Consider the following 14753-nt stretch of genomic DNA (forward strand, 5'->3'; position numbering starts at 1 on the left):
TTTAGCGCGAATTATAAAATGTGTAAAATAAGTTTTAACGCTAAAACGATCGATGAATTTATTCATTTTCATTCGCGCAACTTATCTAGGAACACTTTGCTTGAGAATATTATGCAAATCAGTCGGGCTTAACGCATATACTTTGCTCTCTACATGCTTATCTCGCAAATGAGCGGTAACGAGAGTCGACTGCAACAATTTATCAAAACGCTAGGGTAGCAATTAATAATCCGCTCGTGGTATACCGATGAAACTACTTGGCAGCAAGGAGAAAAACGATTCGGGACCATTGTTGCGTATCAGCGTGCTGACGCTGAATTAAGGAACTCAATTACAGCGAAGATTATTAATATACCGCGACTGAGTAAAGCGCAAGCCTAAAACACACAATGTATCAGGAAACAAGGCAGCTGAATGACAAAGCAAGCATTTCGAAAATGGAATTGGCAATTTCAGTCCGCGAGTCTCAATGTTATTGATGTCGATAGTGACCCAACTTGCGTCTACTTCGTATCTTCGATCGGGACAATAGCCACTCCCGATGTAGTCTGGAGTCGTAGTGCAGTCCACTGTAATCTAACAAAAGTCAACGTAGTAATTGGAGATGGACACCACTCGCGTACTGGCAATAGTATCAACATTTCGATGCTTTTCTCTTCGATCAACATCGATATCGGCAGAAGCCATCAACAATATCTACTATCGTTGTACCGTCCAACCATCCTAATATTACAGGTTTCCTGGCTGCGTTTCAAGACGCGCGCTCAAATATCCGAAGAAGCGGTATCACGGCACAAATTTATGAAACTATGCATATGTAATACGTACTCAAGCTCGAAGTAAGAGAGAAGAGAGGTAGAGAGAAAGAGAGAGCATGCACGTTAGCGAAAAGTGGAAACGACCGGGGATTGGAGCGCGTTGCAAAAACCGTTCGCCGTTTTTGCCGGCGCCGACGACGTACAGCCTTCCCCCGCGGTCGTAGAATTCCACGGCATAAACAGACATGCAATTTTCTCGCCCGAAAAGTGGGTAGAATCCGTAGCAACACCCATAGCTACGCGGTTAACGCGCTTCCCCGCCGTCCCTGGCATTTCGCGGCGCTTTGGCACGCGAATCACGTTTACAGTTGGCGCTGAAGCAACATGCGGCAAAACCTGCCTCCTCCCATTGTCAAGTGAGAAATCGTCGAGCATTTGAGACCTCGAGGACGAACCGCTGAGGTGTAGCCTCTGGAACGACTCAGCCATGCGTAACTGTCTAACGACTCAAGTTTCGCGTGTTCCTTCCCGGCTCCCCTCGTCGCTAATTTCCGCCAGGCTCACGTTAAAATATCGTCATTAAACTTGTTCATTATACGCGATTACCTTAGCCACGTGCGCTGCCCGACGTTAATTTGTCGCGGTACGTTGCCGACTCGATAAATATTCATCGCGCGTGGTGCTAACTCGAGGTCGAAAGTCATCGTGTCCGCTGCACTTTCTTGCTGCGCGAATCAACGACTACCTAACCAAATTCTGGCGTTCACCTCTCGACTGTCGGAAGATTTTCGAACAATAGCAAAATTGACTGTTTATAATGTCTCAATTATACGTATAATATTTGTTATATTCCTGATCTACGTTGGGTATAAAATAAAGCGCATTTGCTACTCCATCTTCGTTCTTTTCATTATCCTGAAGTCGTAATTCAGAGATTTCGCGATTTCCTGATTAATATATATTAATATATATTTATAATATGTACTAATATTTATATTAATAATAATAATAATAATATATATTTCCTGAATTAATGATTAATAAATATACTTAAGAGAGAATGTACTCTTTATAATTATTGCGTTGCTTATCATCTCTGCAAGTTCATTAAACTACGAGATTATAAATCTCGCCGTTGGATGCCGTTTCATTAACTACTTTCTGACAAAGCAGTTTTAACCAAAACCATTTGTCTGAAATTAGCTTTACCAGCTTATAATAAGTTTGAATGAAAGATCATTAATAGTATATCGCGCATATAGCTCTATTATAGTAATCCTCTAAAAATTATTTAAATAATATTAATCTTTACATCAATTTTTAAGTATATATACATATATATATATATATATATATATATATATATATATATTTAGAAAATTTTTTATTAATACACTACATTGAAATAATAATTTATTGAATTTTCATAGATGTATGGAAAATCTTTTCTCGCAAAAGGAAATCACTACAATGCATGGCGATGCATATCACTTTATGTATGTTTCCATGCACCATGATATTTTTCGGGTGTCTAAATTTCTCATGTCATGCTGTCGCGGAAAATGAAAGAAACCTTTATTGTTGCGTTTCCGGTTCGAGTAAACCGGACAGTCTATTCTGACTTCCTTCATTTCTCATCTTATCCGAGTTTCCTCTCGGCGAGTCTGCACAATCTTGCAGACGGGACGGCTTCTGAGTAAACCCCGGCGTAGGTGCGAGTAAATTTCAGGGATGGCTTTTGTGAGCGCACCGTGTCGGAAAGACGGTTCGTGTTCTCGACGCCGACGGATCAATTAGCAACGAGCGCAGAAGAGGAAGAAGATCCGCCCTTACGGCGAATTTTACGACGCACGACGTTACTGCCGGACTGGTCGTTATTTTTACCGTCCATTCAAGTTCGGGACACGGAAATTGATCAAGGATTACGACGTATCACGTTTTGTTGACCTTGCTTGAAAAATTTTCAAAAAATATAGGCTGATAAAATACTAGCTGAGAGCGACGAAAAAGTTCATTTCTACATCAGCTGTAAAAATTTGCAGAGATATATTTCGCGACGCTATTATTGATCAAACGTGCACATTGTTTGATTCTACACGATTTACTCTTCGAATATGATTCTTTTATAAAGAATTATATCATGGTACAATTTCATTATAAAGTTCGCATTTACTCCGTATTGGTGGATCATTTTTGTCTATGATTTTTCTAACAACGTCAATTTCTCGAAAACAAATAATCATAAAATAATATATTTAAGTAAATTATTTTTCAAATATATTATTTTAGTCTTTATTTAGAATGTTCAAAGAAGGTATTACATTTTTTCAGATTTTTTAACACACTTTAATATATTAATAAACTTATCGAAAATACTCTGGCCCACCTGTACAGTTAGAAGGTGCCAAAAATAACAATACGGAGTAAAGGTTAAGTTAAAGATATAAACTTATTAATTTATAACTGTGATTTTCTATTTGTATATACTATATCAAGTACTTAGAGGTTAAAACCCGATGCGAAACTGATTTAAAAGCGCACAGAAATTTATTTACGATTTTATTTATGTATAATCAAAACCGCAGTAGTTCTCTTAAAAATACAATACATTAATATATCACGTATTTACTTTTGTATTTTATTCGGGGACTTTACTAGAAATTTACTATCGTCTTTAACTTCGCATTGGCTGCATCGCACAGACGTCGCCTCTGCATAAATAATGCGAAAGCCATCCAAGTAAAAACACGACATCAACCTAAGCAGAAAAAGAAAGAGAGAGAGAGAGAGAGAGAGAAAGAGAAAGGCTATTTTTCTTCTTATCCGAGTTAAATTAATCCTTCCAAGAAGTATCGATTAATTCGAAAGTCGCGACGATCATCCATCTTAAAGTCACGCGTCGTTCATCCCTTCACGCGAACTTCGGACCATCTTGAAAAGATGGCAGATTGCTTTGACAAGAACCAAAGAATTTATCAAGAAAAGGGATATTAGTTATAGAAAAATAACAAAAGCTTGTATTGTACACGCTTTTCCTTCAATTATTTTAATAAGCGTTTAATATTTGTTTTATATGAATCACGGAAGGCGAACTAATGATGAAAGAAAAAAACATGTTGAACTGATTTAAAAAAAAACCACGGCACATAATTTCTTAATTATTTTTCTTATTAAGCTAGGTGCAATGAACATTTGCAATTCGCGCATATATGAGCAGATACGAAACATGAGGGGTTAAAGCAAATTAGAAATTATTTTAACCCGAGAGAAGCGGCGAGGTTCCGACATAAAAGCTAAAAAGCTCTCTGGGAAAAATATAAGTAAATCTCACTAGCTTGTGCACCGTAGAAATTAACGAACCTTCTTCTTCCACGGTTTGAATGCTCTCTCTTCTCTCTCTCTCTCTCTCTCTCTCTCTCTCTCTCTCTCTCTCTCTCTCTCTCTCTCTCTCTCTCTCTCTCTCTCTCTCTCTCTCTCTCTCTCTCTCTCTCTCTCTCTCTCTCTCTCTCTCTCTCTCTCTCTCTCTCTCTCTCTCTCTCTCACTACCGTAGTATTCATATTCCTAAACGTTTGTATTTATGCTCCAACACTTCAATGAACTATACGTGTATATACTATATGTGTATAATTGATTTGCATGCGAATGATTAAACACATAGGTATTTATGCACGCGTCAGTACATACAACGCCTTTCATGCTATAATATGTGTTTAAATGCAAAACGCGCGTTCGCTTATGTGTGCGTTGGAGCGAATACTTCTAACTAGTATCCAGTTACATTTTCGCGCGTGATGCACACGAAAGCACCGCGTACCGACAAGTAAACACCACCGAAATGCACCGAACAACAGCTTTCTCAGGGAGAACTTTACGCGCGCGGCACACCACTTATAACATAAGCAGAAGAGAGTAGAGAGGAAAGCAATTACGAACATCTGCTCTCGAATTTACGTACACACATAACGCGGCGAGTTCCATACTGGCTTTCATAAGCTCGACTTTAATCCTTAAACGCATCCCGTCGCTCGTCAGCACCGGTAATACCCGTTAACGTATATCCGGGGATCGTTAGACACGACGAGGCGGTGTCACGAGCGTTAAGACACGATTTGTGAACTTTTTGCATGTCAAATTGGTCGTTGACGCTTTATTCTCTACCTGTGTCTATGTATCAAAATATTGAATACAGAACGACAGGATATCGATTATCAACGATAAAATTAACTAAAATGTATAAAACGATTTTGCATTCGTATTAATTTGCACAATCATTTATTGCCTTGAACGCGATATCTTTTTTTTATTTTTTTTTCTCAGATAAAACTAAATATTCTGACTTAATGGTGTCACAAGTATTATTTTATAAAGCGCATTCGCGAATCATTTATATAAAAGTGCAATAAATATTAACTATTTAACCTAGTTATTAATATATAAAATATGAATATTATTATAATTAATTTACGTTAGCGATAAAAATAGTTTTAAATTCTAAACCATACAAATGCACATATTATGCCATTACAACTAATAATAGTTAATTAATAATGTAAAGCAATCAATAATAATTTATGATATCCATTATATTATATGCTATTTCTGCAACGGGCAACGATATTGTTGCTGCTATGTAACATGTACTAAAACGAGAAAATGAATCGAAAGAGATATAATATTATGATCCTTTTGTGAAAGAGCTAAAGGAGCTTTGTCGACGGTTTTCAAATTCCTCTCGGATTGAACATAATTCGCATAACAATACAGCGCCATGATTAATCAACGTCACTTTGTTAGGCCGATTGCACAAGCTGACTGTGACCCTCCGCATTCCGAAATCATGAGAATTACACAAGCATTTAGGTATCCTAATTTGTTATAGCACAACATCGCGCACGTCACGCGTTAAATGCACGTTTGTTTCCTGATAAATAGCAAACAAATAATTTAGTAATAATGTTCAATAATTAATTAGCAAATTTTTCACGCGACATATCAACGGCGCTGGTATTTTTGTAATTTCACTTTTATAAATTATATAAAATATTTCCTTTCATATGCGCGAAACAAATATGTATCTCAGATAAGAGCTTCCGTTGCTCTTTAATAATACATCGAATTTTTGATTGCCTCTCGGAATATCGGCGTCGCATAAATTATTTGCGATGCCTTCTAAAACAACATATCTCATAATATGAACGTTATATACGGCAAACATCCAGCCAGCGGTTTCTTGCGCCCTCGTCAGTTTGCACATATTAGCGTGGCTTTTGTCCCCTGCGGTTGGTTGAATACACCAACGAGATAGACATGCTGCGAATGGGCGGGCAAGCTGCTTTGATACTCTAACAAGCGCGAACAGCGCCTCTGATTTATGTGTATTATACCTATTTACATAATGTTGACTCTTTGTATTCTAAACAAGATAAAATTACGGTGAAAAGAATATACTTGACACTGGTCATGTATACATATACAATTATCACGTTATAATATTAAATTCGATATTAGAAATAGATGTAATCTAGCAATAAAACTGCAACTAGAGAACAATTATAAGTATCATATAAAAATGGATGTTATAGTAAAATTAAATAGCTTTATATAACATATTATATTGATATATATTGCAAGCGTGTTGCCATAATTCCTCTCATGTATATAATGTAATAATTATTCGTAACTCATTACTTGTCCAAATACATATATATATAAATATATATATATATATATATATATGTATGTATATGTATATATATACATATATATAAATTTTAGAAGTTATGTATACATTAGATATTAATTTCGGATAACTTTCGTCGTAGGTGTTGCATCATACCGTTCTATTCCGCCCTCGTCAAGGAGATAACACAATTATATCTTAATTACACTATGCGTTCAAGAAAAGCCAGTTGATCGCTAAACTACTACTGCTAACCTCGTTTCCATAATACAGTAGTTATACACACCGCAAGCATTATATACACGCGCAAGCATTAATCTTCTTGTTGCAAAATAATAGCAACTGATATCAGCTTTAGACATGTGCATACGTAAAGTATCCCGCAATTAATACACGTCAATCTTTCAAGAGCATAATTGTACGAAACTTTTTCATCGCACATACCTTTTATTTTAATTTAAAAAAATCTTTCCAAAAAGAGTAAAAAACATTCAAGTATCTAGAAAAAGTATCTAAATTTGAATGAAACGAATAAAAATTAAAAAATAAAAAATTTTTTTAAATGTTGTATATATTTATTGTATATATGTACTTGACATTTACATCAAATATTTATATGTATATATGTATTTACGTTTTTTAAAAAATAAAAATTTCTCACTCACCAATTGATGCACAACAGTAGAGTTGAGTACTGTTTAGATGCTAAATCTGTAACATATAAATATAAGAGATCCAAATTATAATAATGTAAAATAATTAAAAATAATTAATATCAAAATATTATTGAATGCTTAAAACTTGAATATAAAATTCAAATAATAAAAAAATATTTTTAATTGAATAACTACATCATTTTTAAACAAATATTTTTCTTCAGTGCAAGCTTTTATTTTTCTTCTTTTTTAATTAATCAAATAAATAACCTAAATAAATAGGTAATAGACACAATTAATAGACGATTAATAAAAAACCAATTGATAAAAAATACTTCAAAAATCACTTTCAAAATTGTTCTGCCATTGTCCGATATCTAAGTTTTCTCCTCATTTTAAGCTATTGTTGCATTTATTCGCAAAAACACGAATCATCCACAACACGATGAAAATGAACGCGCAACACTTTGCACTTCCGAATTAATCAAGACTCGACGAACCGTTTACCTTCTAACTAACGTCTGTTTTATTTTCTAACGCGCAATTTTATGCGAATTCCACAATCGTGAATAAACGAATCGAAACGAATCAATATTTCGTTTCGCGGATGATTGCACTTAAAATCAACAAATTGAGATAACGCAGTAATTTCGAGTAAAAAATTAAGGCCGAAGCAAGAGAAGATAGGATCGATTAATGAAATGATGCGAATGATGAGGTTTATTCTCGTCTCATATTCGCATTTCAGATCGACTTCAATTCGCTGAACTACGATTCTGAAACACCAAGGTGCTATATTACAGACGATATCGTACAGCAGATGGACATGATGAGAAAGAAAGTACTCATTTCCGCGATGCTAACAATCTAGACAATGGGAGACGAGAGATTCCATTTCATTCTAGAAAATGGTAGGCCAATCTCTCGTCGCGCGCAAAATCGGATTAAGTTGCCCCAGTCAACTCATCATCGCGATTTATATGGGATATTAGAGCATATAAAAGTCATCACTACAAGCGATATCGTACGACAGGATAGATGGAACGAGAGAAAGAGACCCATTAACGACGATTCCATAATCGACCGATTCGGGTCGAGCCGCTTGTCGGAGTAAAACGTGCTCTCATTGACCGTTCTGCAGCAAGGTCTCAATGAGATATTTCATTCCATCGGTATCGGAAGAGCGATCATCGACGACAATCATAAACGCAAAGAGGGATATTGGTAAAAATAAGCCTTACAAAGCGTTATAAACCTTAAAAAACGTTTGTGTGATTAATTTTTCCCTTCAGGATAAACTTTCCAGATACTAAGCCCTCCTCCCAAAATGAAAATTTATGCAATATATATACATCTCGTCGATAACAAAATCATATAAAGCATACGTATATATTCGTATGTGAAAATAAAATAAAAATAGTTACTTTTTAATCTCGAGATTTCGAAAATGATTGCATCGTAAATAATTCTATTCTTGTCGCAATTTAAACCTTACATCAAAATTGTATGAGAAAATTGCTATTCATTTTTTTATTACGCGGCTCTAGCTTTAAAGAAATTTTAATTGAATGCACGTTTGATATAAAAGTTCCGAATAAGTTACTTGATGCAACGATAAACTTGTCGTAAACATAATTTTACGGCCAGCGGCTTTTTACATACTTGACGTCGCGACATCATGACGCAACGCTTGATTATGTACTCAAACAGAAATAGAAAAAAAAAGAAGAAGTAGGATAAGAAACAAATCCTAAGAAAATCCGAGAATTTCTCATGTAAATCTTATGCACATCAAAAATTCTACTTCGCGGAGAGAAATTTTACAGTCAATAGTTCTACTGATTTCATTCAATATTACGAGATGCGATGTTCTGTCACCGTTTATGACAAGAAATTGCATATCTACGATTTCGTCAGATGTCATTTCGCTTTATATGTAGCGCGACGGGACCTCGGTATAAGCTAAACCTGAATACCCATGGAGGCTGAATACCATGGATGGCTTTGTATGCTGGAAGGTGACAATAATGTGCAGCCGATAGTGCGAGAGTGGAATCGCGCATCCTGTTCGAAAACCGATAAACCGGAGGGTGAAACTATCGTCTCTTTCTCGCCGTCTGCTGGAGGCTCGGCAATGCCGTACCGTTCTTAACTCCCTTTCCGTTCTTTCTTCCTGGTTCGCTTTTTTCATCTACGATGCCACGCCACGTCTATTTACCATAAAATAGAGTTTCCAGCTCTCTAGGCAGCTAGACTTGCATTTACCGTTGCGCCGTTTATTTCTTCCCCTTCTTATCGCGCCACGAGCGACATACGGAAAAAGTTCCGGACGCGCAATGTGGATGAAAAATCTCGAGTACATTTGACATTAACTGCACACGCCTAATGCGATTCGCCAATTGAATGGGCATTTTCGAAACTAACTAAACAAGTACGTTGAATTTTTTTTTATTTCTTTACTATCGTTATTTTTCTTTGAGAAACTTGAACAAAATGAAAAGCAAAAATATTTGTTCACTTAATCACTATTTTTTTATTTATTCTAAAATTACACTCTAACAATCCCTATATTCTTATTTAGTTATTAAATTAATTGTTACTTCTCTGGAGTAAGTCTTGTGTGTTTGCCTTTTTCTGAACATTTCTTTTATATATCTTTCATAAATTTAATTTGATTATATTTACAAAAAGAATCTTTAAACAATTATCTCTTGTCTCTCTTTTTTAATTATGTAAAGAAAATATTATATATGTGTGTATAAGAATATCATATATAGTTTTTATTATTATCTTGCATGAATCATAATAATAGACAACTATATACCAGCAGTAAATAAATTTTTCAATATATGTGAATTGACATCAATTTTTGATCGATATATATATATATATATATATATATATATATAGATATTTGTCGATAAAAAAAATATACATTCTGAGTAAACAAAATTCATTAAAAAATTTAGAAAAATTTGCATACAATCGCGATGCCAAGTCTCTCACAAGGCGGATTCGAAACTATGTAAGAAGAAATATCTTTCAAACTGGGAAAGTGTGATTTGAATGTAATCTTGTATCAAGACTCATAAATATCTTTTCTCCGAGATTTGTGCGACGATAAATGCATTACTTTGAAGGCACGAAAACTTTCAAAACACATTACTATATATATAGTTTTCTTCGACTTTCCTTCGAAGCAGATACGATCATCGAGGAACTATAAATCTGCGTATTACATTATGTCGAAAGTCTAGTTTTAAACAATTATTTCTTGTTTCTTTTTTATGTGCGTGTATGTGTGATCGTACAAAGAAAATATGTACATATATATATATATGCTTTTACGAAGCCCATACATTTTTTAATCATCTCACGAATCAATTACCAGCAGTAAATAAATGTTTTGAGAGGATACTTTTTTTTCGATATATACAAATTGATGAAAGAAACACGCGTTTCTTTCGAGAAATACAAACTTATTTAATTCTCTGAGTTTCAAATAACATAACTTTTCATTATCATTCAAACTTAGCACTAATAATGTCCCTCTTTAAATAATTCTTTCAAAATAAAACATTTGTTTTTATACCATACCTACCCATAATATAAAAAGTAAAATATTAGATATAGATTATACATGATAGAATAATATAGATAATTTAATCGTAAATATTCGTTAATCATATTGTGTAATTATAATTTTCATATCGTTATCATTCTAATTTACACGTTGATTTTCTTTTAGCATCATGGCGCATGATGGTGGTGCCGCCAGTGTATAGCGCGATTACATCCGTGGATAAAGAAGAATTTTCACTTTGGAGTTTAATCTTCGAGAAGCATGTAATTCATCGTGTAAGCACGTCGACGAGGTAAGTCAACTAAACACGAACGGATTTACAATATACGCGATAGTCGTGCTATACGTGAATTGGGACACTTTTCCGTTTTCGGTCCCGAAGCTTCGAAAATGAAAAAGAATATATTTAGTCACATACTTACTACGAGAGGGTTGAATAGCTAGTTCGAGGGGGGAGACCGCGATTCCACCAAGAAATTCACGATCGTGCACGGCAATCGTTGTTTATTCGGTTTTCGAGAGTGAGAGAATACACTTTGCAACGAACTGGAACGAGTTTCTATATACGGTATATGTCAATACGTCGACAGAGATAAAATCACACAAAATAGCTACTAAAAAGCGTGCAAAATTTGCGTGAAGAGATACATAAGCCTAAGTTTATGAACGTTTATGCACGTCATAAATATTGAGAATAAAGTTGATACTTAATTTATTGAATTTATTATGCATCGAAAATTTTTTTTTAAATAAATCGCATTTAAAACAGGGATTATCAAATCTAATATCTGTATCACACAAATTTCATCGAAAGGATACTGTGCATATGTATGTGTGTGAAAAGTTTTCAATTTGTCGTTACCAGAGATTACGTGTCCCTGCTCGTGTTTCATTGTTTACGATTCGCCAGTAACGCGTTGAAAATAAATTTTTGCGACCACAATCTCCGCAGAAAATATCTGACAACATCAGTAAAAGGCGAAATAAATAGTATTACACATTTTAAAGGGTTTGTCGCCACGACGAGAAATCTACCTCGAGTAATAAATCACAAGAGAGTTGCTACATTTATCGGACACTGTTGTATTTATCAACTTGCCTAGTTGCAAATTACGTCGCAATGATAAACATTGCGAAGAAACTGGATATTTTTCTTTTTTTTTAATTTAAGTGAACATTTTTCGTTATGATAATCAGCTTTTTGCTTACAAGATCTATTATATCTAATTATATACAATAGATCGCATATAATAAAATTGTAAGAAAAAATATTGCATTAAAGTATATGTTTCAAATAAATAATTGGATCGCGTATAAAAATGATAATATTAATCGTGCAATCATTTAATCTCACGATGCAAAACAATATTATAAAATTCCACTACAACAAAAATGGAAGGTAAATTAATTGATAACAATCGCTGGAACAAAATGCAACCTGTAAGCATCGTCCGTTCGGATGGTGTTTGCGATTATATCGCGTGTCAAAAAAAATTCCGCCTGTCGTAAAATTGAATTTTTGCTAGTCAGCATCGACTCAAAACGAACTAACAACACGCGAGATTGCATTTACCGCCGTTCGAAAGCGGCTACGCCACATTGGCAGAAATTTCGGTCAGAATTTCGATTGTGCAGCGAAATAGTTTGAATTCGAACGGCGTTATTATGCACATGCTTTCACCTGCTAAATGCGCGCGAATACCAGCCATAAAGTTTAACTCAAAACAGTAAACAGAGCTAAGCTTCTTACAAGCATAAATTCGGCTGTATTATGTATTAAACAAAGCGAAATAGTTTAACATTGAATATCCATCATAAAGCTACAGATAAAATTTGTTGTAACACGATCACTTGTTCACATATTTTTTATGTTTTCACGCAACGTCGATAAACGCTAAATCCATTTTTATAAAAAAAAAATAAAAAAAAAAAAAAAACTATCACGCCAAAAGAATACGTTCAAAATGAAAATTCTGGTCTTTGTAATGTAATTTTCATCCAAGCCCGTTTAATTACTGTACGTTTACTCTGCAGATAAAATTTTTTCGTGATAAAATTTTCAAAGAGTTTTACTTCACCGCAAGTGTTCCGGGTTTTTATTTGAAATCGTGTCAGAATAACCAAGCCCTTCGTGTCGCAATCTACCATAAGATATATTCCGTATGAGAAAGAAATCTAACATTCTAACTCCTATACTCGTTTCCGGACCAAAGCCTAGGCTACTTTGATATCGGTAGAAACGTCACACTTTTGAAAGACGGGTCGGCACGCGCGCTCACATATATCGCTATATGCGAGAGCGATTTAGTCTCCTGAGCACGTATCAGTGTCGCGCTTGTCTATGGAAAGGGCGACGCATGTATGCACAACCGATATGCATCGCACATTCACCCTTTCATTCGACTTCTCCGGTTTCTGCGTCTCCAAGTCTTCTCCGGAATACAGTCTCTCAGCAATTCTGCTTCCTCTCTTCTTCGTACGGATTTTACTCGAAACTAGGAAACTAGCGATATAATAGCAAAATTACCTATGTATTCCGGGCAGCCGATCTATCAAACAGAAATTGGGGTGTTGATAATGGTTGAGAGAACTCTGATGGAAGCGAGATCCGTGTGACGGTAGATATATACGACCCCGGTCGCTGCCGTGAATTAACTGGGTGCAGCTGTTCCGCCAACCCGCCCCGTTTTAGCTCTACCAGCGACAGGAAGAGTAAAAGCGTGAGAGGTTGTGAGCGATCAAGGACGTGGTGCGCTAAAAACGAGCGCGCCCTCGACGCGATATAATTTCTTCGGACGGTAATGAGTTGTTATTCGCAGCATAGGACTACGCACATTATGAGAGAGCGACGACTTTAACGACCACCATAAGTTCCCTCAGAACCACGGCAAAGGATGGAGAGAAAATATTGCTGTTGGTTGTAACTTATTTGGCTCGTTGCTTGCAGCAACGTAAAATTTATAATAGTCAATTATATTACGTGTAGTAAGATATAAATTTGTTTAAGAATATAACAAACTTTACGTTACATTAATGAACCACGCTCGTGAAAGAGATTTTATTTAACAAAGACAGCTCTAATTTTATAATCGTATTTTATATAATTCGATCCATTGATTTCATTCATTTTTCGGCAAAAGTGTAGTGACATACACGTAATATAATTATCATATGTATTGTATGCAGTGATTTTGACCAGTTTTATCGATGTCAGGCGATTTTAATTGTAATTTAATTAACGTATATTTCACCTCTTTTTAATTTTATTTCCAAAAAGAGAAGCAGGAATAGTTAACTAAGATCAACATTACAAGAAACTAAAATAAATTCTTACTAAAATATTTTTTGCTACATGCGTGAAATTATATTCATCAGCGACAGTCACGCTGATAGAGCTTATTTATGCAGCGGTAAATAACGTCGCTATCTGCTACATAGTTACTACAATCACGCGAGCGACGCATGCAACAAATGCGCGGCTAAATTAAAGTAAAGCGTGGAGTATAAAATCGCAAGATTATCGGCTGCAGCTGCGATCAATGATGAGAGGATGTTGCGCAACACATAAACGAGCGTTTCGGCGATAATGTTTGTAATTAGGCGACGTTATAAGGTGCGGAGCGGACAGACAATTTGTGTCGGGTTGACCAGAAATTCGGCAAGTAAGTTATCGACTCGTAGATTATCGGACTGACGTGTTCCGCATGCCGAGAAGTCCCCGACTTACCCACTCGGGTTATTGGACATTCCTTATCGCTCTCACGTCCGTTGCAAATTCTGGGACTGCGCGGTCTAAAGCTACTGATTGTCCGATTAATTTCATTATACATTTTGTCTAACAATTTTATTGCGCTGCCGTGAGAGAAATAATTATTCTACAAAAAGGTTCTTTTTGCAAAATTTAACTCGGTCGTTCCTCTTTGTATCGAACAAAAATTAAAAAGATAATTTTTCTTTTCAAAAGGTGTATAAAATATATATTATTATAAAATATATATTATTATAAAGTAATATTATTAAACTATGTTATTAATAAAATGAAAATAGATATGTCTATTATATTTGTTTTAAATAC

At 35.1% G+C, this 14753-nt stretch overlaps 1 protein-coding gene across 2 annotated transcripts in view; it reads left to right on the forward strand.

The window, feature by feature from the left end:
- Positions 1 to 14753, forward strand: part of Sfl (N-deacetylase and N-sulfotransferase sfl) — a 248769-nt gene that overhangs the window by 110211 nt on the left and 123805 nt on the right. For both annotated transcript variants that reach the window (XM_072897794.1, XM_072897795.1), the window contains one exon: positions 10844 to 10970. The gene's annotated coding sequence lies outside the window, so the exon portion shown is untranslated. The remainder of the gene's footprint in view (positions 1 to 10843; positions 10971 to 14753) is intronic.

This window comes from Anoplolepis gracilipes, chromosome 8 (genome assembly GCF_047496725.1).
Source record: "Anoplolepis gracilipes chromosome 8, ASM4749672v1, whole genome shotgun sequence".
Lineage (NCBI taxonomy): Eukaryota > Metazoa > Arthropoda > Insecta > Hymenoptera > Formicidae > Anoplolepis > Anoplolepis gracilipes.